We start from the raw sequence: 27,178 nt of genomic DNA, 5'->3' as shown, positions 1-27,178 counted from the left end.
ACTCACTCTCCTAACACATAAGTCGTTGTTCGTTAAAAGTTCATAAAATCCCACTCAAATAAAGAAACCAACTGTGGGTCATCATTCAATATTTTCGGGGCAAGCATGCCCCAACTCTGCTCTATATGTACATATGTTGGCGGCAAGCATACCCCAACTATTTTGTCTCTTGATATTCACCATATTTTCGAGAGTATGTGGAGACCCATGGAGTTATAGGTAGCAATGAAATGTTTTGTCAACCTAAAGTCAAGGAGCAAATCATTTTGGATAGACTCGAACAATTTCACACTCTAAGATCAATATTTTTTTCCCGGTTGGTGATAAGAAATCCAATTTGATGTCTCAGAATCATCCTGACATTTCTTATCCCACAACTTCCAAATCAAATAGGAGCAAGGAGAGTGTGGTTGAGCCAAACAATTAAATGTCTATAAGATCCAAAATTTACAATCAGATAAAAAACCTAGCCCTAACTAATAACCACCAGGAAAAGCATAAATGTCTATAAGATCCAAAATTTACAATCAGATAAAAATATTACCTATTTCTAATATTATGTTAACACCCATGAAACAATACAAAACCATAAAAACCAATTATAAACTAGAAATTCTTGCAAATAAAATGGCCTGATTGTAAAGCCAAATAAATTATGTGATACATGGAACTGAATAATAGATCAAGAATTATTTTGTCTCTTGATAATCACTATATTTTTGAGAGTATGTGGAGACCCATGGAGTTATAGGTAAGCAATGAAATGTGTTGTCAACCTGAAGTCAGACAACAAATAATTTTGGATAAACTCGAGCAATTTCGCACACCATGTTTGAGTGAGGACACTAAGATCAATAATTTTTTCATCACACTAATAGTATTTTACATCTATAGACCTTTTTATTATTGATGATATCGACCAACCTGCTTTTTATTTTTTTTAATTATAATTCATGGTATTCATCTAAAAATTAACTCATTCATCACTTAATTATTTGGTACATAGGCTGATTCTTAATCATCACCGTGAGGTTTGACCATCCATGCTAAAGTTGTAATGTCCTTCACAAAATTTTCCAATGTAGTTTCCATCAAGGATTTTAACAAATTGTAGAATTCTTGCAAAGGAATTGAGGCATATATTAACATTTGGAAACAATTGGGATATTTTTTCTATCCTCTTCAAAACAATTTTGCATCCATATCAAAGAAATAATTTCATTCTAGAAAAAGCACACTTTCCCTTATTATTTCCATTTGTAATTTTAAGAATAATATAAGAGGACGTGAACATGACTCACTGCTACCTATCTAACCCCTATCACCTTCTCAAGAAAATATTTGGAGTGTCGATGCTACACTAAGGCTACTTTTCTAAGATCATTCTCTCTAACATATTTGTAGGGCATTATTGGATGTTGTTTATCCCTATTTTGAATGGATTTGAGGGAACAAAAATATATCCTCTTCCCCTATATTAAGAAACTAACTAATATCAATGTAACTTTCATTTCCACAATGTTAAATATGAAAAATTTGGCATTGAAGAGATTACCATGCAAGATGTTCTCCCATTATGATCCATGTCTTGAAAAGACAATGCATTTCAATTTTCATGCGTATATGCTTAATGTTACTAACCAATTTCTATATTTGAGATCCAATCAACAAAAATTATGATGTCGTGATTGAATATTTTTTGTATAACATATTAAATATTTTTCTTCCTAAAGTTGTAAATAAGAAGTTTGCATTTACACAGAGTTTTCTAGTGTTCGTCGTGTTTGGATCATAACCTAATTTATAGAAGGTAACACATACTTTCATAGTAATAAAATAATAAATTAACCATAGTTTTTTAAACATAAATGAGTAGTGATTATATTAAAAATGCTCCCGGTTGTAGCAAATACATGGGGAATTCATTACATTGCATCATTTCCAAGGATCCTTTCTGAGGATCTCATTAACGGGTCAAAAAACTATCGAAAGAAAATACTATTATATCTGATTAACATACATATATTCTACAAAATTGTTATAACAAAAGGGAAAATTTGCAGAAAGGTCCCATTAAAGAAGAAAGAATACAACTTCCTCTAGGGGTCTGTTTAAGTCAAATTTCAGATTGCTATAGTGTGGGCTTGAAGTAGAGCTAACAATGTCGTGTTTCCTCAAGGCTTGGATATTGGAATTTAGATATCTTTGTTGTCTTTGTAGAGTGTCCAACTCATCATTGTCGCATGAGAGTTTTATTTTGAGAGTATATTTATTCAATGATGAAAGTGAGAAGAAGCATATGTTGATGAATTTGCCATTTTCTATCCAAATTATTCATCTACAGGGCCTCCAAATGCTTGTTGCATTAATTACAAGATTTGGAAATTCCAGTGGTGGGTGAAATGCTAAGACTGGTATACATGACTTACGATATAGTTTTGGGGGGGGGGGGGATCCAGGAAGTTGGAGAGGCTAGTCTCAAGTTGTATAAGAAGTGGATGTCTTAGGGGTTTCACGAGACACCAACAGGAACTACGACATCCAAGGAAGAAGTGATAGATGGTGCAACACCAAAGGATGGGTTATTAATCAAAATAGATTTCAGTTTGATGGAGGGGGAGCAAAAGGGATCTGTAGATGAGTAGCATATACTACCTTTTACAATAGAGTGTGGAGTATAGGAGATGAAAACCTAGAACAACGAATATGGCCATAGAAGGTTCTGGAGCAACCCGAATAAACAAAGACAAAAAGAGTAGAGCAATTATCTTCTATAGGAAGAAGGGGCCATAAATAAAGAAGCATAAGAAATTGGGATAAACCTAAAAGAGACACCCAATATAGTTGAAATGCAAGATGCAAAGACTACCTTGAGCTCTATCACTGCCAAATCTTTTGCACTAGATGGGTTCCGAAAATCAAATTTCTCCAATTGAACAAGTTGTCAGGCTGGGGTAGCCATTTCCATGACCTACTAATGCCTGAGAATGATAGAAATCACAAGGGCTCATTACAGAGCCTTTTGATGCTCAAACTTGCAGATGCCATGATGACTTTGAAATTAATGAGCACATAATTTGAATGGAAGTGAGAGGAACAAATCCCCTGTGGAGAATTTGCTTAGACAAAATTGTGTTTGGGGGGGGGAAGGGGGGGGCTGAACTAGGCCTGGGATTTAACATCGAAATGGTAGCGCTCACATGTAATTCCAATCAAATCACCATTAAAACAAAACATGCTCCAATTCGCCGGATTCATCACTTTTCAAGGTGGTGGAGCAGTACAAGGCATGCTCTTTTGTATGTGAGGAGGATAAGTGTGGGGAGTAAAAAGTGTTTGCCATGCATGGGTCAATTGATCAATAGTAGCAACGATGCTAGCCAACTTGGCCTATAATAGATTCACACTAATGATCAAATTGTCCCTTAATGTGATATCAAGGGGGCGACGTGGGGATAATTTCTTGGAGTGGAAAGAGTAGAATGTGTATTTTATGGAATAATATGCCAGTATTTAAGACCATTAATTTCCCTTTGACACACTTATAATAGGCAAGCAATATTGTCTGGATCACCTATCTCTGAATCTTGGCTTATGAGGATATGGAAGAGAGACTTTGAGAGTAGGAGGTCCAAAGCACAATTTATTATTTTGAGGAGGAGCTTGAGGAGATTCTTCTTAGGATAAGAGCCATTAATTAGATGTTCTATAGTAATCATAGAGTCTCCTAGGATTATTAGTTTGAAAATTCCCATGTCATGAGCTAGAGTTAGACCCAATAAAAAACCATAAATTTTGGCCTGGTTGTTGGTTTTCCTACCCATCCCTCAAGAGTATTTAGCAACAATTTTTCCTCCAGGAATAGATATAATCCCTCCCCTTCCTGCCACCCCTAATTCCCCATAGTTACTATTTAATCATAAGACAGTAATGAAGGATTGCATGTAGAAATTTGAATAATATAACACTTATTCATAGAGATTATCCTGATTATACACTATTTGCAGAATGCATGCATAATTGATAACCTCCTCTACCATTGATCATCAATTTGCGGAATTAAAAAAACAATCGCATGCGCACATTGAAACATCAATCACACATATCAACACAGTATGTAATGGGGAAAGCATACAGGTAAAAACCCCCAACTATCTATATATTATAATGATAGAGAACATGTAACAATACATAGTACAATACTCCTCACAAGTACTGAGTACTATCTCCACATGCTACACACAAAACTAGTTCAGATCTGAACAATTCACGGGTTCAAATCTCCTCCACTGTTTGCTTGCATCTACTGCGCAATCCAAGTTGAGAATGGATGAGATCCAAGTTCGAATTTCCTTTTGGCTTGTACTGCACAATCCTCATTAGCAATCTCAATCAATGATTGTGCAAATCTCATGCACAGCTATAGTCACAACTGATAGTAGTCTCACCCTTTCACCCACCTCTAACACTTATCTCCACTGAACTGTCCATGAACTGAGTTAACTGATGTATTATTTAGTTGATTTATGAGTTAATAATTAGTGAATTAATTAATAATTAATTCACATCACTCATCACTAGTGTATTTGGCAGTTAGACTAAATAAAACTAGTTCAACTAAGTCAAACTGAACACAACTCCATCAACTCCTCAATCGCTTGAGTTCTAACTGAAGTCCATCATGCAATAGCTCAACTAACCCATAGGAAAAGCGTATTTCCTTCTGGCAGTTGCGTGTGCCACATCCGAGCTCGAACTGAAGTGCTGCAAGAGGATAAGATAATGTTTATAGTCCAAATATTATTAAGAGCTAATAATATTTGACTGTTCTATTTTTTGACTAGCAGTCTAAAAATAAACTCCGACCATATGTCTAAAAATAGAGTTCCATCTATTTTTACCAACATGACCAATCATCCATAAATAGCATCCTGCAACTCATAGACCATGATCCATATGTCTAAAAATAGACATAGTTTAAAAATAGACTTTGCGCCAAAAATAGCCTGCAGGCCCACTTAGTCAAGTTGACTTATTTTCACTAAGCTCCATCATCTTGTTGCATTTTCAACACTCCCTCTCAACAAGATATGGATTATCTGCAACCTGTATCCTGCCTCTGTGGTATTTGAATTTGTTCCTGGTGAGCACCTTCGTCAAGATATCAACATCTTGATCCTCCGTGGGAATGTATGAAAGTAACATGATTCTTCGCTGCACACAATCTCTAATATGATGGTACCTGATGTTGATGTGCTTGGATCTATCATGAAATACTGGATTAGCCAAGAGTTTAATGTAACTCTGGTTATCACAATAAATCACAGTAGGCTCTAAGTGTGACCCGAACAACCCGACCAGGATCTTCCTCATCCATATAGCCTCGCATGCAGCCAAACTTGCTACCATATACTCGGCCTCTGTTGAACTAAGTGCCACAGATCTCTACTTCCTGCTGTACCAAGAAACTACTGTCGACCCGATACTGAAGATCCCTCCAGATGTTCTCTTTCTGTCCATTGGGCTCCCTGCCCAATCTGCATTCGTGAAGCTAAATAGATTTACCTCATCCTCCTGTCTGTACCACAATCCATTTCCCGAAGTGCCTCTAAGATAATTCAATACATGCTTGCCTGCCTTCCAGAAGAGCTTGGTTGGCTTAACCATAGCTTATGAAAACTGGTTAACAACATAGCATATATCGGGTCATATATTGACCAGATACATAGTGGCATCCACTACCTCCGCTGAAGTAGTATCCTCCTTCCTCCAACCTCCAAGAAGAGGAGTATCAACAGGCTTGCAGCCATGCACGTTGAACTTCTCCTGTATCGCCTAGGCATACTTACCCTGAGAAACAAATAGTCCATCACTGCGCTGCCAAATTTCCAATCCCAGGAAATAATGAAGGAGGCCCAAGTCCTTCATCTCAAAATCTCTAGCAAGATCCTCCTTGCATGAAAGTATCAAAAACTCATCTCCTGTAAAAATCAAATCATATGCATAAAGTATAATGATCAACAACTTACCCTCCACCAGAATTTGGTATAGGTTAGGATCCGCCTCACTCTTGGAGAATCCAAGTCCAGTGAAATAACTGTCTATCCATGTGTACCAAGCACGAGGTGCTTGTTTCAACCCATACAGCGGTCTCTTGAGCCTGCACACATGCGACTCACTGCTGAAGATCTTGAAACTTTCGGGCTTCTCTATGTACACCTCCTCCTCAATGACTCCGTTGAGGAACGCAGTCTTCACATCCATCTGATGGATGTGCCACCCCATGTGCGTTGAGAGAGAAAAAATCGTCCATATGGAAGAATACCTTGCGACAGGTGCAAAGGTCTCCTCATAATCGATCCCCTCTATCTGTGAGAAGCCTCGGGCAACAAATCTTGCCTTGTACTTCTCCAAACTCCCGTCAATTGCTTGCTTCACTTTGTAGATCCATCTCGAACCCACCACTGATTTCCCCTCCGGTCTTGGGACAATCTCCCATGCACTGTTTCTGACAATCGAATCATACTCTTTCACCATGGCATCTACCCATGCGGGATCCTCCACAACTTCCTTGAAAGAGGATGGCTCAGTCACGACACACTTTCTCACATGAGCCATGTATCCAGTGTACTGATCAGGTGACTGTCTCTGTCTGCGGTGTGTTATAGGTGGTCCTACAACCTTCTCTGCATCTTGAGCCAGTCACTCAGCTTCTGTAGTGCGCTTTCACCCTCTGATTGTTGGCGCTGCATGAGTGGTCTCTTCCACTCCATGAAATTCATCTTGTGGCTGATCCACATCCTAAAGCTCATACTTAGGAACTAATAGCCCCTCATCTGCATGCAAGCGTGGCTCCCTCTCAAGCGAACACTTGATGTCTTTCTCCTCCTGAAATTTGATATCCCGTCGCACAACAGTCTTGTGGCTGTCTAGAAAATACACACGATAGTTGTGGGGCATATTAGTGTACCCCAAAAATATCCAAACCTCTGCAGTCAGCTCCAGCTTCTTCCTGGAATCCTTCGTCACATGCATGTAAACAGGAGAACCAAAAATCCTCAAATGGGAAATATCAGGCCTCTTACAAAAATAAGCCTCCTTGGGTGTACTCATGCCAAGTATCTTGTGAGGAAAATGGTTCTGCACATATACTACGGTATTGCGTGCCTCCGACCACAAGTGAAGGGGTAGGCCCTAATCATGAAACATCGCCTGTGCAGCACCCATGATCGTTCTGTTCTTCCACTCAGCAACCCCATTTTGCTGTGGGTTATGGGGAGCTATGAGCTCTCTTCAAATCCCTTCTGCGCTGCAGAAGTCCTTGAACTCACCAGAGATGAATTCACCACCATTGTCGCTCCTAAGAACCTTCACCTTCTTCCCCGATTCCTTCTGGAATAGTGCTTTGAACTCGCAAAACTTTGAGTATGTCTCACTCTTCTTCTGCATGAAGAAGATCCAACACTTTCGAGAGAAATCATCAACAAAGATCACATAGTACTTGTGCTTTGCTGTCGAAGCTACTGAGAAAGGTCCAGACACGTCTGTGTGAATTCTCTCAAGGATCGTCGTGGCGTGACTATCCTTCTCGTGAAAGGTGGCTTTCACAAATTTTCCCAAAGTACACCCCTTGCACTGATCTGATTGCGCAAGAGTGCCTTTAGGAAGCCCAGTAGAAATCTACTGCAGTATCTTTAAGGCTCCATGGTGAAGGTGGCCTAATCTCTGGTGCCAAAACTTGCCATCATCCCGGCTCACCAATCCTTCTACCTTGCATGCCATTATTGCATAGCCATCTACGTGCAATTGATAAAGGTTCTTGACTCGAACCCCTATCTTCCGGGTTTCTCCAGTTGTCTTACTGCGCAGGAAAGCCTTTCCCTTGCTGAAGACAACATCATATCCCTTGTCTTCTAACATCGCCACAGAGATAAGATTCTTCTTCAATCCTGGAACATGCATCACTCCCTTCAATATGAAGGGTTTACCAAAATCCCTCTCAAAGGAAATGGTATCGATACCAGTCACACTGTATCTACCATCATCGCCCATCTCAATGTGTACTCCAAGATCTTTCTCATCCAGATCAGAAAACAAATCTCGATCTCCTGTCATGTGAAAAGATGCACCACTATCCAAGAACCATACCGATCCCATCACACTTGATACCAAGCATGCAATCAGCAAAAAAGCCAGCTCAAACTATGAGGCTAAGGCCTCTCTCACTGCAGATCTAGCAGCTTGCTTATTTTGCTTCTTCTGCGGACAATTTGTGGCATAATGTCTGTGCTGGTGACAGTGAAAGCACTTCACCTTGGACATGTCCTGCTTCTTGCTTTTCGCACCAGAATGAGAAGCTTTCTTGTTCTTCCCCTTCTTTGCTTTGGCAGCCAAAGCGCAATTTTCTTCATCAGATGCCTTTGATGAAGATTTGTCCCTGGTATTCCGCCTGATCTCCTCTTGCACAAGATCAGACCAAAGTCTCTTCCATCCTAGCAATTTCTCCCGACCATTGACAGAGTCCTGATAGGAATGCCAACTCTTCGGAAGACCAAGGAGAGCCAAGCTCACCAAGTCCTCATCATCGACAGTCACCCCCACACTTCCCAGCTCATCCCAGCATTGAGTGAACTTCATGAGATACTTGGACATACTGTCTCCTTTCTCACACTTAATGTTTCTTAGTTTATCCTTGAGCGCCAACTTCCTCTGGTCACTCTTGCTTTGGAATAAATCTGTCAACACTTTCCACATCAAGTATGGAGAAGCCTTTCCATGTAGGCTGGATATAATGTGATCCTTCACGCCCTCCAACAAAATCCTTCGACACTTTTCTGTCTTCTTTTGCCAAGCCTCAATTTGAGCAGCATCAGTAGGCTTTGGGACCTCAGTATCTATGAACTCCTTCAACCCATTGTCATCTAACACCGCCTCCATCCTGTCTTTCCATGCAATATAATTCGATCTGCCTTCAAGGGCATACTCCAATTGCAATCCATTGAAAGACATTTCAACTTCGACACCAAGAAAACACTGCTGCAAATTCAAATTCCACTAGCTCAAAACTCAACTGCTTCTGATCTAAAATTCCTGAGAACAAAGTATTTCTCATACAGAGATTGGCTGTATGGGCATTTACCGGATATCTCACCTTCCAAAAGAAGAATGAATCTAGAGGCTACCTGGCCCGATTACAGACTATGCCTGAAGAAATAAAATGTAATCACTTTCTGAATAATAGATCTGATGATCAACTTCGCTCCGATACCATGTAGAAATTTGAATAATATAACACTTATTCATAGAGATTATCCTGATTATACACTATTTGCGAAATGCATGCATAATACATAACCTCATCTACCATTGATCATCAATTCACGGAATTAAAAAAACAATCGCATGCGCACATTGAAACATCAATTGCACATATCAACACAGTATGTAATGGGGAAAACATACAGCTGAAAACCACCAACTATCTGTATATTATAATGATAGAGAACATGTAACAATACATAGTACAATACTCCTGTACTATCTCCACATGCTACACACAAAACTAGTTCAGATCTGAACAAGTCACTAGTTCAAATCTCCTCCACTATTTGCCTACCTCTACTATGCAATCCAAGTTGAGAGTGGATGAGATCCAAGTTTGAATTTCCTTTTGGCTTGTACTGCGCAATCCTCATTGGCAATCTCAATCAATGATTGTGAAAATCTCATGCACAGCTATAGTCACAACTGATAGTAGTCTCACCCTTTCACCCACCTCTAACACTTGTCTCCACTGAATTTTCCATGCAGTGAGTTAACTGATGTATTCTTTAGTTGATTTATGAGTTAATAATTAGTGAATTAATTAATAATTAATTCACATCACTCATCACTAGTGTATTTGGCAGTTAGACTAAATACAACTAGTTCAACTAAGTCAAACTGAACACAACTCCATCAACTCCTCAATCACTTGAGTTCTAACTGAAGTCCATCATGCAATAGCTCAACTAACCCATAGGAAAAGCGTAATTCCTTCTGGTAGTTGCATGTGCCACATTCGTAGCTCGAACTGAAGTGCTGCAAGAGGATAAGATAATGTTTATAGTCCAAATATTATTAAGAGCTAATAATATTTGATTGTTCTATTTTTTGGCTAGCAGTCTAAAAATAGACTCTGCCCATATGTATAAAAATAGAGGTCCATCTATTTTTACCAACATGACCAATCATCCATAAATAGCATCCTGCAACTCATAGACCATGATCCATATGTCTAAAAGTAGACATAATCTAAAAATAGACTTTGCGCCAAAAATAGCCTGTGGGCCCACTTAGTGAAGGTGACTTCTTTTCACTAAGCTCCATCATCTTGTTGCATTTTCAACATTACAAATTTTAAGAAGTTGGGCCACTTCTATATTTGTGATATTTAGCTCCATACCTAATGTAGTTGTTTCAACATTTTATCTTTTAGAGTAGAATATGAAACAACATATAAAACCATAACGAGAATTTGTATTAATTGAAAATTTCTGTTTGGAGCACAACTAATACATCAAAACACATCAAAATATATATAATTCTTGATCGTATCCTTAAACAAAAAAATTCTTCTAGCCTATCTATATCCCCAAAATACTAGCCTCAAACTACAACTGAATTAGGGAACTAGAAAGTAAATGTTTTCCAAAAAGAACTCCCAAAATATTATATATTTTAACTTCCATACTACTTAAGTAGATGAGGAGAAACATTAACAAAATGGGAAAAGACCATTTCCATTATGGAAAAGTTTGTTGAGATCTAGGACATTGAGCTAAGAATAGTCGGTTGAATTGCTTGTGTAGGAAGGCTCAGAATGATGTTGTCCCATAGAAATTTGAAATTATTCCAATAATTGACACAAGGCGGAGATTTCATATTCTCATTTATTAAATCAAACAGAAATGCTTGATAAGGAATTCCATAGAAGAGGTGATGTTGGCAACTAATGATTATGATTTAATTGAAGAGAATATATTTCTTCTTGCATATTTTACAATTGATCTTGCTAAGATCCAAAGCTACTGGGACATCTGCAAGATTAAAGGTTTGCAACTTTCAAATTCCTGCAAGGTAACTTAATTTCTCTGATATGTAAGATTGTCTTGGACCTCAAATTCCCAAAACCACTTTTTTATAACATAGAAAGAAATATGGGGATTAATAGAAGGAACATGAAGAATGCACTATAAAGACATACCTAGACAACTTGTGTTACATTTGCTAGAGAGGGTAAAATCAAACTCTATATCAAAGACATCAACTAAATGGAATGCTAAATCCCTAAACAATTTTGCTAAGCCATGACTAAATATAATACAAACATGCTAAGTGCAACCAAAGTACTAACTAGATAAGCTCAAACTATAATGCAATGAATGATAGGGATACACTTAACACTAGGAATTTTTTTTATCTTCAAGACTACAAGAGGAAACTTCTTGACCTATGAAATTCTGAGCACACTAAACCTACAAATGACAACAAATCCAAAAATGAAAGGAATTCACTTTCAATATCAGTTGTCCTATACACAAAATATCATGCCTTCCCCACCAACAAAATGATCCTAAATTTCTTGTCACAAGAAGGATTAATTTGGAATTAAACCAACAACCCTGGAGGACACCCATATTATCATGCAACATGACGTAGTGAATCCATGTTGACACATACTATTATTTAAATTGACACAAATTAAAATATCCATGCTACAGGGAGAGCATGCTCTAGGGGTCACATGCCTTGAATTCATAGTATTCTAATTTACAATTAGATTCATCTATTATGATATTTTCTTATCTGAAAACTATTAAGATCCTTTTCATCCCAATACATTTCTAGCATGGGCTGGCATGAGCTTGATTGAAGGAATATGAGTGAGAGGAGGTGTCTTACATCCTTCCACTGAATGAAACCATGCTTCAAAACCAATTAAATACCATATATAGAATCAATCTATTATGTGGAAAAGATAGAACATGGCATGATTTCTCCAATTTAATGCACCTCCATTACTACCTGCTATGTTCAAGACTTCATCCCAAAATCAATTAACACAGGGAGATGAAATGTCAAATTACAAAAGAGACTTTGTATTAAAGCCATTGCATGCATCCAAGGATGGATTGATGCCACATTTCAAATGGCTTGTTGAGACCTTTGGACCTAGATGACAAGGGGCCTTTTCCTACACGAGTTCATGAGAGTAAGGTCATGGGATTGGGCATAAAGAGGCTTGCCTAATTTCCTTTAATTCACCAATATTTAAATTAATCCATTTTTTTACCATTTCACCAACGAAGGACATGAAATGCTTTGATATAAAGGAATAGGGGTAAAATAACTTTGCTAATTTTTCAAGATATTCTTCAACCTGTTATCATGAGGAAGAAAACCAACAACTAGATGACAAATGAGAAGCTTGGAGTCTACCATGATTATTAAAGAATAGATTTTGTGGCATTTTTCTAACGTCAATTCTTCAAGTAGTGCATATGCTTCTACTTGGTTATTTGAAATTGATCCCATACCCCAAACATATTATAGTTCTAGACTTTCTTTGGGGCAAAAGATAAACCCCTTGCTGCCGTCGCCCCTAGAAGATGAAACAACATTACTAATAAATGTTACATATAATGTATTTTAATTGATATTTTTGAGGTTGTAGCTATTGTCATGGGTGTTTTTGTACAATGATGTTTTATTTCATTTGCCACCTAAACATTGGCCCTCACGTTGATTCTTCAAGAGAGGAAGATAACGATTGGGAAGGAATGCCCTTTTTGGTCTCATATTAGGGACTAACTAGCACAGCCATATAAATCAAATGGTTGATAAATGCTGATATTGTTTCTATCCTCTTCAAAGCAATTTTTCATCAATATCAAAGAAATAATTGCATTGTAGAAAAAACACACTTTCCCTTATTATTTTCATTTGTAATTTTAATAATAATACAATAGGTTGTGAACATGACTCACTACTACATCTCTAACTTCCGTCACCTTCTCAAGAAAATATTTGGAGTGTTGATGCTACACTAAGGCCACTTTTCTAAGATCATTCTCTCTAACATATTTGTAGGGTGTTATTGGATGTTGTTCATCCCTATTTTGAATGGATTTGAGGGAACAAAAATATATTCTCTTCCCCTATATTAGGAAACTAACTAATATCAAAGTAACTTTAATTTTCACAATGTTTAATATGAAAAATTTGGCATAGAAGAAATTATCATGCAAGATATTCTCTCATTATGATCCATGTGTTGAAATTTCCATTCATTTCAATTTTCATGGGTATATGCTTAATGTTACTAACCGATTTCTATATTTGAGATCCAATCAACACAAATGATGATGCGTGAGTGAATTTGTTTTGTATAAAATATTAAAGCTTTTGCTTCCTAAATTTGTAAATAAGAAATTTGCATTTACACTGAGTTTTCTAAGTGTTCGACACGTTTGGAGCATAACCTAATTTATAGAAGGTAACACATAATTTCATAGTCCAAAAATAATAAATTCCCCATAGTTTTTTTTTTAAACATCAATGAGTAGTGATTATATTAAATCCGCTCCCGACCGCAACAAATATATGGGGAATTCATTACATTGTATCATTTTCCAAGGATCCTTTACTGAGGAGATAACTGACATGTAAAAATACTATGATATCTGATCAACATACATTTATTCTACAAAATTGTTATAACAAAAGGGAAAATTTGTAGAAAGGTCCCATTAGAGGAGAAAGAAGGCAACTTCCTCTAGGGGCATGTTTAAGTCAATTTTCAGATTGCTATAGTGTGGGCTTGAAGCGGAGCTAACAATGTCACATTTCCTCGATGCTTGGACATTGTGCTTTAGATATATTAGTTGTCTTTGTAGAGTTTCTAAATCATCATTGTGGCAATAGAGTTTTATTTTGAGAGTATATTTATTCAATGATGAAAGTGAGAAGATTCATATGTTGATGAATTTTCCATTTTCTATCCAAATTATTCATTTAAAGGGCCTCCATATGCTTGTTGCATGCATTAAAATATTTGGAAATTCCAGTGGTGGTTGACATGTTAAGACTTGTATACATGATACTGATATAGTTGGAGGGGGGGGGGGGAGATCTAAGACGCTGGAGGGGCTAGTCTCAAGTTGTACAGGAAGTGGATGTCACAGGGGTTTTGCGAGATGCCAACAAGAACAAGGGAATCCAAGGAAGAAGTGATAGATATTTCAAAACCAAAGGATGGGTGATTAATCAAAATAGATTTGAGATTGATGGAGGGGGAGCATAAGGGACTTGTAGATGTGGAACATATACTACCTTTTACAATAGAGTGGAGAGTAAAGGAGCTCATAACCTAGAACAAAGAAGATGGCCATAGGAGGTTCTGGAGCGACTCGAATTAACAAAAGACAAAAAGAGTAAAAAAATTCACTTCTATGGGATGAAGGGACCATAACTAAACAAGAATAAGCACTTGAGATAAACCTGAAAGAGATGCCAAATATAGTTGAAATCCAATATACAAAGACTACCCTGAGCTCTATCAATGGCAACCGTTTTGCACGAGACGGGTTCCAAAAATCGATTTTCTCCAATTGAACAAGTTGTAGGGCTGGGGAAGCCATTTCCTCGACCCACTAATCCTGAGAATGCTAGCAATCACAACGGCTCATTACATAACCTCTAGGTGCCCAAAATTATAGATTCCATGATCAGTTTGAAATTGGTGATTATATAATTTGAATGGAAGCGAGAGGGAGAGATCCCATGTGGAGAGTTTTCTTAGAAAAAATTGTGGGGTGGAGGGGGTGGGGTGGGGTTAACTAGGCCTGGGATTTAACATCAGAACAATGACCCTCACATGTTATGAAAATCAAATCACCATTAAAACACAACATGCTCCAATTCATCGGATTAATCATTGTGCAAGGTGGTGGAGTAGTACAAGGCAGGATCTTTTGTACGAGAGGAGGATGAGTGTGGGGAGTAAAATCTGTTTCCCATGCATTGGTTAATTGATCAGAACTAGCCATGATGCTAACAAACTTTACCTATAATGGATTCACACTAATGTTTAAATTATCCCTTAATGTGATATCAAGGGGGTGACGTGGGGATAATTTCTTGGAGTGGAAAGAGTACACTGTGTAATTTATGGAATAATAGGCGAGTATTTAAGAACCTTAATTGAGCAATAATAAAAATTTTCCCCACGAAATGTAGCTCCAATGAACTATTTTTATTGTAGATCACACGTAGGGTTGAATTCCTCAATGTAATATTTCTTCTTTCTACCCAACTCTTTTCCCCATACATTTTTACGAAACTTCTCCATTACAGGATTGATTGTCTAGTGACATTAAATCTATTCATTTGCAGTAAACCGGCTGACCTTATGGGCATTAGTTTTAGATTCAACCAATAAATTTTGGTCAAAATAAGCATTTCAACAACTTATCAAGATTGGCTACAAATTCCACAATGAAAGGTTAAAACGATATAACATAGAATATAAGAAATTCATTTATCCTCCAGATCCTGATGCATATAAACCATATTGAGATATCGAGTATCATTTTTAACAGAAAAGTTTTCTAGTATACCTATGTAGAGAGATTTATCAAGAAATTTGTAAGAAGAAGCATGCTGCCCTAAAATCACCAATCATGAAAGATCATAATCAAAATGTTATTAATCTTTTAATCTCTTTCTACAGGACTGATTGTCTATGGTTTTGAAAAAAATGTTCCAGGTAACATTGAAAGAGACAAAAATATTTACCTACATTAGCGAATTTTGTATTATTCTAGAGATTTTCCATAGTGCAAATATTCTTACAAATGTATTTTACAGTGAATGCCAGAATTAGTAAGGTACAATGAAAAGAACACCTTTGAAATTAGTAAGCTATCATGCCTGTAAGATTAAATAGTATTGTACTTAACCACTAGCTATCTAAAATCATGAGCCATAGTAAGAAGCTTCAGAGGATTTAGGAGTTTAAGAATAAATGTTTTTGTAATGGTTGCAAATTGGGCATGGTGCACTTCTTGGAACCATAAATGGTTATCATGGGAGAAAATTGGTTTAGAGGCTCTCAAGAAGAGAATGATGAGTAAATATTCAATAGTATATAAGTAAGACAATGTAGGTTTTACGGTGTCTAGATCTTGAATTTCTTAAAACAATGACTTCTTTGTAGTATCTCCTACAATTCAATCTATTGCAATAATGAATAATCAGGAACCATTCAGTGCAAATTTGTGCAAAATGTCAAGTGAAAATATTAGCTTAGTGTGAAGAACCCACCGCCGCGGTCTTGTGCGGGAAGGCAGAAAAAATTGTAGTGGATAATGGTGAAAAGAACAGACTTAAAATTGCAATGATTAGTTGACAATAGTGCACAACTTGAAAAGATGAATTGGGCCAACTCAACCTTGATAGAAAAAAGGGGAAACAAGCATGTTCATATTGTTTGTGATTTAGTGGTTATCTAGACTTGTAAACAGAAAAATGAAGATATTTATAACAACAACTTCCATATGATCACCCTCTTCCAAACATAGTTAAAATTGTAATTCAAAATTTCACAAACCTACCTGTGATAAAAACAATTAGACATGCGTCGTAGCACTCACTGAGAATATTCAATAAACCTATGCCAATTGCATAGGCAATGAGAATAACTGAGAAGACCTTTTACTTTATTTCCTATGGAGCCTTGGGAGCTTTGGTGGTGATGCCCACAACCACCTATACAAATTGTACACTCTACAATTATATGGGTGTACTTATAAGGGTACAATGGATACATATTTAATGTGTACACATCGGGTTGAAAAAGAATTGTGCCTAAATATCTATGGTGGGAAATCATTTCCCAGGCTTTTATCTAATCAAGTAGAGGAACACAAATCCGTGCTACTGTAGCCTTGGGAGCACGTACATTTTTATACAAGTCATAGAATCCAATAAGAACAATAGTCATAGAAACTAAGATAAAGATTAGGATGGCAAGAGTACACACAATTCTGAACATGAAAATATACACACAATCCCTTTGATTATGCAAAACTGATAATACCAAATTTGGTGGCTGTAGTCACTGTAGTGACATTATCTCTATTGATTTACAGTCAACTGACTGAGTTTACGGGCATTAGTTTCAGATTTAACCAGTGAATTTTGGTCAAAATAAGCATTTCAACAACTTATCAGGATTGGCTACAAATTCCACCATGAAAGGTTAAAATAAACTCTAATATCTAGTTCCATAGAGCATAAACATACCTAGACTCCATAAATGGGAGAATAGAATCAAGAATGGCAAGATTAGTATCTGAAGTAAATATACAACACAACAAAATGTTGAAGACGTGACAATCCAAATCATATTCACACAATCCTCAGATTTGTCAAGGAAGAGATCCTAGAGTGGTGAGATATATTATCCAAGTTCCACAAGTGGCTCAACCATGGGTCTTGCTAGTAAAGATGCCAATTCTTTAGTAGCATGAATGACAATGAATGGCCACTCTAATGAATTTTCAAAATTTTGTAGAAAACACATTGTGCCTAAATATTTAAGGTGGGAAATCATCTCCCAAGCTTCTGTCCAATCAAACAGAGGACCAAAAATCTGTGCTGCTGTAGCCTTGAGAATAGGTACATTTTTTACAAATCATAGAATCCAATCAGAACAATAGTGATAGAAATTAAGATAGAAATTAGGATGGCAAGAGTACACACAATTCTGAACATGAAAAGATACACACAATTCCTTTGAATCATAACATTAGTGATATAAATTAAGATAGAAATTAGGATGGAAAGAGTACACATAATTTTGAACATGAAAAGATACAAACAACTCATTTGATTGTGAAAAACTGATATGCCTTCTGCTAAACCTCCCCCCTCCTTGACCCTGTATGTGCCCAACTTCCTTATGCATATGTGTTAGATAGTAGTAAGGTTAGATGCAACATAGGTGCCTTGGAATTATTTCTACAACTATAAAATATCCTCGCACGCCATGGTGATTATGCTGACGACAGAATCCACAACATAGTGGCACCTCCTATTAGCCTATTACTTTATCTTACAGGACCAATATGCCTTCTGCTTAGCCTCCCCCTATAGACCCTTTGTACGTCTGTGTTACTTATTAATAAGGACAAAGTATTTGAAATTTCTGTTAACATAGTATTTTAACCTTTTTTTATTACAAGGGTTCAACTGGACAAAATCGTACCAAATTTTCTCTAAATTCTAAATATGTGTGGTTTTGCTATCACCATGAAATTTACCCATCACAATGAAGCTCAATTATTTGATGTTTCAAGGACAAATGATGGTAAGATTATAATCCAAATTTTTATTTGACAGAACATAAGCCCAATGGCCCTAGAATGGTAGTAAACAACAAAATTATACAATAATAACATTCCCCATGGTACAATAAATATCATCAAAGAATAACCAATAAGTATTGTTTTCTTAAATTATTTGTCTACTCTGTAATAATCTAGATTCAACTCTAGATTATTATGTTCCCAATTTGGTTTTAGAAGGGAACTACAGTTGAAGATACTATCACCATGAATTTTACCCATCACCATGAAGCACAATTATTTGATGTTTCAAGAATAGAGGATTGAGGTTGTATACGGGCCTTGGGAGCTTTCGTGGTGAGGCCTACAACCACTGGTACAAATTGAACACTCTACAATTATATGCATGTACTTATAAGGGTACAATGGATACATATTTAATGTGTACAATATTAGCATGAGTTCCATGCTTACCTTGCACGCTGGGCTATAACAGAAGGATAAACAACAAAAATAAAAATGCTATGTACAATATATTCACAACCACTTTTCATTTTTTGAGTGATCAACACTCTGAATATAAGTTCTGATTAGCTAAGGTCCTAAGGATATTGTTCAACAGGTTATGCCAACCCATTATTGAACTTTGATCCCCAAGAAGAGTGCATCCATCAAAATATGAGGACCCAGTTACGTGGAGCCAACATTAACACTTGTTACAACTAGAATCTCTTGGTGACGAAGTAGCCGAGCATGGATCCAGGAGCACAGATCTAAAGATACCTGATTACCAAGTCAAAGTAAACCCTAGTGATCAAGTTTAAACTAACAATCTGTGTGATGTAGCACCTTTAGGTTAGCTAATTTGTTATGCATGGATGATAGGTCGAGAGAATTTTGTGCTAAAGAGTTATAACTTACTAGCATGAGAATCACACATTTTTGTGAGCCAGAGAAATGTAAACCTTTTGAGTTTACTTGGCCAGAGTCATACAATTTTTAATATGGGTAATTGGAGCCACCAACAAATGATCAACTTTTTTCTTTATACTGTACCTGTAACCAGAATGCTGTAAATTGAAAGGGATGGATCAAATAACATCATATGCAAAAACATGATGTGCAATTAAAAACAAATATCAATGTGTAAGAGAAGATTAAGAAGGAAATTTATCCTTCAATTATTTACATTGTTTATCAATTTGACCAGTGTCTAAAGGCTATTAAAAAGAAAATACTTGGTGGGTGATTTATTCAGTTTGGTAGATGTACCACATCTACCACATGTACATTATCTCATCATGAATATCATCCAAAATACATCTCGTTAAAGCAAACAAACAGAGAGCCATTCACAAACAACACATAGAAGCCACTCACTCACCTTCACTTAACCCAGTGAAAACAACCACACAATTCCTCTATGGGCAATTTCATATTGTAATTTCGCAAAATCCCAATGATAATGGATTAAGAGTGTGCGAGCATGTTGCTCCTTCACAACAAGGATATCCATCACCTTACATAAATCCTCTCTCTGTGCTCACAATAAAGATTCTTTTGCCATCAGTTGGATGATCTGTATTGCAGGGACATGGATGGAGGGAAGAAAAGCTTTCTGGTAGTGCTGATCAAATCCTTCATTTTCTTCATCGGTGCTCATGAAATTCTCCTCATCAGAGCTTATCAAATGTTCTTCATCAGTGCTCATGAAATTCTCCTCATCGGAGCTTATCAAATGCTTCTCGCTGCTGATCATCCACTCCACCATGGTAAATCCTTCTATTACATAATAATAATAATAATAATAATAATAATAATAATAATAATTATTATTATTATTATTATTATTATTATTATTATTATTATTATTATTATTATAATATTTATAATTAAACAAACCTAGATCCATCTTAATTCGAGAGCTACAAAGCGCTTAGAGAGATCTAATCTCTCTCTCTTCATAGATCCAAAGTTAAGATAGATCTACGTTGGGTTATAATAAAATGAGATACATAGTTTCAAATTTTAAATGAAACATATTAATTCATAAATAGTAAAGAATCAAAGACTTCAACATTGGTATTTTGAGTTAAAGAAACATTAATAGTAGCTAGTGAAAAGTAACTAAAGGAAAGCACTATCAAATTAATATCAAGGAGTCAATTCCATTCATTGGTCCTCTCCATCCATGTGTTGTATGATTAAATGAAAACCATCAGTGGGAGCGTCACTATCTAAATTAGAGCCACTCTAACGAGTACCTAGTGGCACATCAAGTGAACCATGTTGCATCTCATCAAATCCATCATGTCATTGGTCTCCTACCTTGGATCCACATTCCAATGTGTCATTGGTCTCCTAATTTGGATCCACATTCCGTTGCTTCATTGGTCTCCTAATTTGGATCCACATTACATTGTGTCATTGGTCTCATCTAATACTCTATTGTTTTCCCATCTGTAAGAAGTAGAGCACCATGCATTACAACTAGCTTCTCCACTCTCCTCAAGGTAAGTCTATTCCTCTTAAAAAAATGAATAAAACTATATGTGGTCCAATTCCTTACTATTGCTAAGCAATTCATACTCTAAAACAAAAGGAAAATAACACGATGTTGAATATCTAAAGCATCTCACGTGCATCCTCTATCGACCAACTGGATCATCCTAACAAAAGTCTCTATGATCTTCCTTCAAATTAGGTTTTTTGAAGGGGCTTGTGAGGCCTACAAATTAAATCCACTAACTTCAAATTGCTGTCCCCTCCTTTATATTGTAAATTTATGTAATTGCAGTTTAAAATCCCTTCCTGATCTAGTGATCATTAATGGAAGTAACCCCACCAGAACTTTCCATATACCATTTTGGGTTAAGTGCATATGTTTCCATGTGCACATGTGTCTTCATCCCTCCACCCCTATATTGGGTAATGGGTAAAATCTTGGCCCTACATAAATATAATGAGGGTCTCTCTCTAAAAATTCACTACCTTTACTTAACCCAACATCCTAGCAAAAGTCTTATATATTTTTCCAACACTAGAAGCCTTTGTGTTACTATAGAAAATGACCTCCACTTTAGGGCCTATGAATGAGACAAAATAACTACAACCTATGAAGCAATCACTATCCATTACTTGAGGCTTGATCTTATTCCTCTCATCTATGTTGGATTCTACCCACTTATTCCAATCCAAAGTCACTACCATGGCCTACAAATATGATTCTACCTTTAACATCCTCTCAAGCAAGAGATAATATCTAACACATCTAGTATATGTGGGTTTGAGGAATTCCTTATTCAGAAATTCCTTGGGCTTGAGGAATTCCTTCTTCAGGAGAAACAATCGTTTATAAACATTTGCACATCTCTTGTAGCTATCACCAAGTGGATACCCACTAAAATTTGCTAGTGATTTACAATGCATTACTGAGTTGATGCACACAGAAAGGATTCCAAGAAAAATCCTTGTGTCTACTCTAAACTAGTAACCAAAATTTTCTACACATTGTTGTTGCAACCATCACAACTTGCACAATAGTAGACACAACCTCTATGTTAGAAAATTTTAGGTTACTCTAGAAGTGTTTGAATCATGTTTGGGGGTGCTTCATCACATTTGGGTTATATGGTGCATGTTCAACCCCTCAATGGTTAGAGATGCATTTGTAAATGGGAGATGGTGTGATGGATTTTCATATTGGAGATAACTAACTGAAGTGATTACTTGAACTCAGTTGGGTGCTCAATTGGCATTCTTACCTAGGGCATCAAAGTTCTCTTGACAACTTGGGTGATGTCCTTCATGATGACCACATGGATATGTTCACTTGCATAGATAACAAAATCATTATGAGAAGGATCATTGTCCATGTTAGGTGGGGTGAGGTATCAAGCCCTAGACAACATGGGATAATCTCAATTCTTGTATGGAGGATGGGAGTCGGCTTAGGGAATCCTATGTTATGACAATGTTCATGCAAGGGGAATGGACCCAATAGAGCACATGATTTAGGAGAATAAATAGAATCCATGTGGCCTTGTCATGGAGGTGTGTGGACACATCTTGTGCCATTACAACATCTTAGACACGTTATTATGTATGACATCACCCTAGCACTTGACATGTATTTCCTTGAAGTTTAACACTCCACTTGTGTGAGTATACATGTGATTATTGTAGGTCAAATTTATGTAAGTCTTATGAGCATTTTGGTAATTAGTTAACCTGATTTTGAGTTTTTCTTGAGCTTACAACCATGAATTTGGAAGCTAAACTTTTTTGTATAAAAATCCATCAATGTAGATGCTATTTTGATAATATTCAATGGAAGATTTCATTGGAAAAATGTGGTCAGGTAAAGTGCAAGGATGAAAATAATTATCTACTCAAATGCACCAAGGCATAGCTTTTGTTTCATGAATTGAGGAGTTGGGGTCCAATTTTTACTCTCTATTGAAGTAATAAGTTAGTCATAAAGTGGACTCATACTTTCTTTTGTAGGTGCACACTAAAAGTCAATTTGGAGGCCAAAAGATGGGTAACGTGACCAAATCTTAGAAAAATCCGACAATTTTGGAGTTATTACAATGCATATTTTGGACATGTAAAGTGGCAAAAATTCATCTTTACATATCAACATTTTTAGATTGGGATCCTACTATTTTGGTATTCTAGATTTGAGGAAGAAGCTTCCCAAGGTAAAGGGCTTGTTGGGTGTTTGACTACAACATCTCTATCATGTGGTATATTCTATATACATTAGATATTTTATATGTAAACACTCTTTTTTTGTAGTAATGTTTTAGTCCTTGGGTACTCCACACTAATGATTGTAAACGGACAATCTCTTGTATTAAGGGCCTATGTACTTTGATTGCCAACAAGTTTCCACCCTTCTTTTGTATCTCATATCATTTCATGTGTCAATAGAATAATAGTTTCTTTTTGGTAGCTCTTCCTCCATTGCATTTCGAAATCCATAGTTAGGTGTGTAGATAACCCCAATACTTGTATTTGGGTCTCATTATTGTTACTTTGAATTCCAATTTATCTTGTCTCCATTTCATTTTTATGTTCATATCGATATTTGAATTGTACTTTTCTAGTAAAATATTGGTTCTCTACCATTCCTAATTGTTGTATATATTTAAAATTCCTAGAGTAAATGTTCCATGGTTGATCACTCTTGGAAACACCAAAAAGTGATAGACATATTTCCCCTTTATCAACCATGGAAAAAAATGGTAGTTAAATATAATGCATTGTCAATATAAGCACAAGAGATCAACAAAATTACAAGGGAAGTAACATTAATATTGACAAGAAAAAGGACAAGAACACATTTATCACTTGGCAACCACCAAGCCTTTCAATAATTGTAGACATAATGAATGCAATCTCTAATTTGTCGATATCCCATTCCTATATGCTATAAAAAATACGTGTATTTGTTAATGAAATTAACCTATCTATGATGATCTAATATATGCTACATTATGATTAACCCTTTTGTTTGTGAATAACAAAATATTAATAATGGCATCAACTGCAAGCCTAAAAACACAAATACAATGACCTTGAAATACATGGGAATAATATTCATAGATAAAGGACAAAGTAAAATGTAGCAAAAAAATTCCATCCATTGTGTATTGTGTTCAATCTCCTAGCCAAAATCAACACAAAGTTGTTAGAAAATTATATATTACGGAGCAATGGAACACATAATATATTGCAGAAACATAAATACAGAAAACACACAAAACAAGAGAGACACAGATATATGTGGTTCACCCAATTTGGGCTATGTCCACCCTGAACAGCCAGTCCTTCCTTTCTATTATCCAGCAAAATGAAGAGACACAACCTACATCAAATCCGCTGTAATATCCTCTGTTTTATCTCATAGTCTCACCTCTCTATTTCTCGCTCACAGAATACACATCTATCACATAGCCTCAAATACAATACCCTCATACAAAGAGAGGGGTTGCCTTCTAGGGCAAAAAACCCTAAACTAAACATAATTTCTACCATCAGATCATCCGCCTAATGAACGGCCCAGATTGACTAGAAATTACTATACTTTTACAAGGAAATTTTACAGTTGTTTTAGCTTCGGGGGTGCTACCCCCGAAAACCACCCGCTAGGGGGGCGCTCCCAAAGGTCGCAACCGCCCCCCCATGGACCCCCCCTACAGCGAATATTTTACGGGCGGAAACTGGGGTCCTATGTGGCGATACCTTTGAATATAGAAGATAATCAGGCTCCACACCCAACAAAAGTAATATTCTAGACAAAATACAAGTCCTCAAGATAATTTCAAAAATGTCCTATTAATAAAAGAGGCAATTACATGACCACTGTATGAACCTAAAGAAATCAAAATAATTGAAATAAATATCCAAAAATTATGAATTGAGCTAGAAAGTTGTAAATGGTTTAAATATACATGGGGCAAATCTAACCTTTGGACAAACAAGAGTTCAACATGTCTCAATCACTTTGCCATAGAATGTGCACCAAATTAATTCTTTGAACATTAAGGTTTACACAATTACATTAGATATCCACTAAATAACGAATCTATATTGAGAATGCAATATAGTTGGTATAGAAGGTTTAACTTACATTACCAAATCAATTCCTTTGAGGTGGAACTACACACACATAACCTCAAATTCTATCAAATATGTACAATAAGATAAAATATCTGATATGAAAGGATACTTTATTTACATAACACTACTCTTATAGGTTGTATTGCATGAATTGCTCATAAATAATAAGCAAGGGGAGTTTTTTTCTTAAGAAATACAAAAATAGGTAGGCATGATTGCAAGATATGGTGAAGGGAAACATGCAAGGAATAGAAAAAAGGTAGATGTTGTTCTCCTTTTGAAAAGTTTTTTTTGCATAAAAAATTGGTACATGTATTCTAGTTAAGGATAAGGAGACAAACATGGACTTGAACTATCCTTCTCAACAATGTCAATCCACTCAAAAATGGCCTATAAACATAATAAAAATTATAGTAGTAACAACATTGTAATCAACAGTAAAGGGTAGGTCAATAGTTGAAATTTGTAATAGCAAAATATAAGATGCATCATGCATTCTCCTACAAGTTCAACATGAGGGTTCTGTGTTTTAATTAAAGTTTCAGTCAATAATATACCAAGGCATGTTCACCATACAATTCTAAAACAAAAGAATGAAGATTCTGAAACAAAAATCAATTGAAAAAGAGAAATAAATTTACTATCTACTAAGATTTCCTTTTACCATAGGAAACTTCTAATTTATTTCTCCATGTTCTAACAACACAAGTGGTAGAATGCGGTCGTGGGGCACTAGGATGAGCACCACCACAAGCTACACAACCCTCATATAGAAATGAATGTTGTGAATCTAAATCTGATGCATTTGGAATCTTGCTATCCTTGACAAGAATAGAGGATGGGAATGGAACCACTATTTGATGATCAACCTCTTGAGTCCCATCATCTAAAAATTTAGTATTCAAATGCTTTAAATATAAGGCCCCATCCTCCAAATTATCATCCTCTTGATTGTTTCCCCGAGTGCTATATGTTCTATCATTTTGTTTCCTCATAATAATGGAACAACAACCTCAAGTTATAATGTACACAAACTTACCATTCTGCTCAAGCTACAATTAGGTTGTTACTCTTGAAAATTTGGGTGAAGTTGTAGGTGCTCCGATGCCTCTTTATATAAAGTGTTCAAAACCTTTGAAAGTAATTGTACCACCAATTTATGTAATGATATGTGGCTGAACCCTGATACATGGTCCACCATTCTATAAGATTCATCCTATCTCAATCTTTGATTGCATGAATAGAACAAAAGACTCCATGGCCACTAATGTACAAGCTCAATTTTTTTCATAGTTGATCACACTCAATCCCATCACAAAACAATTTGTTGAATGTAGCCATATAAACATTATGAACCTCTCGATTTGTGTGAGATTTTCTCTTAGTCCCATCCCCAACTATTAGTTGGGTCATCAATGATGTAGAGTAATAGTTTCGTGTAAGACATATGATAAGGCATGGAGTGAAACATTTGGATTATGCCATCGTTTAAAAATCTATTTTGTAATATTATCATAAAATACATCTTATTCCAACTCAACATTGTCTTTCATATAACATAACCTATTGTCCTTCCACTCATACACCTCTCCAATCACTAGTTAATCTAAATTTTCAAAACAAATAATATTATAAATGAGCTTGGTGAATTGTAGAAAAAACCTAACACGTGCCAAAAAATGATGATGAATAATGATTTCCTTCACCTCCTAAAATTCCTCTCCATGAAATGTGGTTACTTACCTCGCAGTCAAACCCTGCTAGGAATCACACGTGACTATAGTAGCGAATGGAAATGGTACCTTCAAAAGGCACCTAAAGGTGAGGTAATAATTAAGAAATCCAATATTTGTTTGTGATTTGTCAGACTAGCCTACGATATAAGAAGTTGTGATGTAGGGGCATCTAAGCCATCAAAATCACTCGAGGATATCACCTGGTGTAGGTCACACCAACTCTTAACATAGTGGGATGTTTTGGTGTCTCCTCCTAACTACTGCTAGTTTCAAACCTTAACCACCTTACAAAATGAAACCCTTGAAAGCCAATCACACTAATAGGATTTTACATCTATAGACCTTTTTGTTATTGATGATATCGACCAGCCTGCTTTTTATTTTATTTTAATTATAATTCATGGCATTCATCTAAAAATTAACTCA

This window comes from Pinus tabuliformis, chromosome 3_1, assembly GCF_031772625.1.
Source record: "Pinus tabuliformis cultivar Carrire ecotype Pingquan chromosome 3_1, CPIR1, whole genome shotgun sequence".
NCBI classification, from domain to species: domain Eukaryota; kingdom Viridiplantae; phylum Streptophyta; class Pinopsida; order Pinales; family Pinaceae; genus Pinus; species Pinus tabuliformis.
This window is presented reverse-complemented; position numbering follows the sequence as displayed.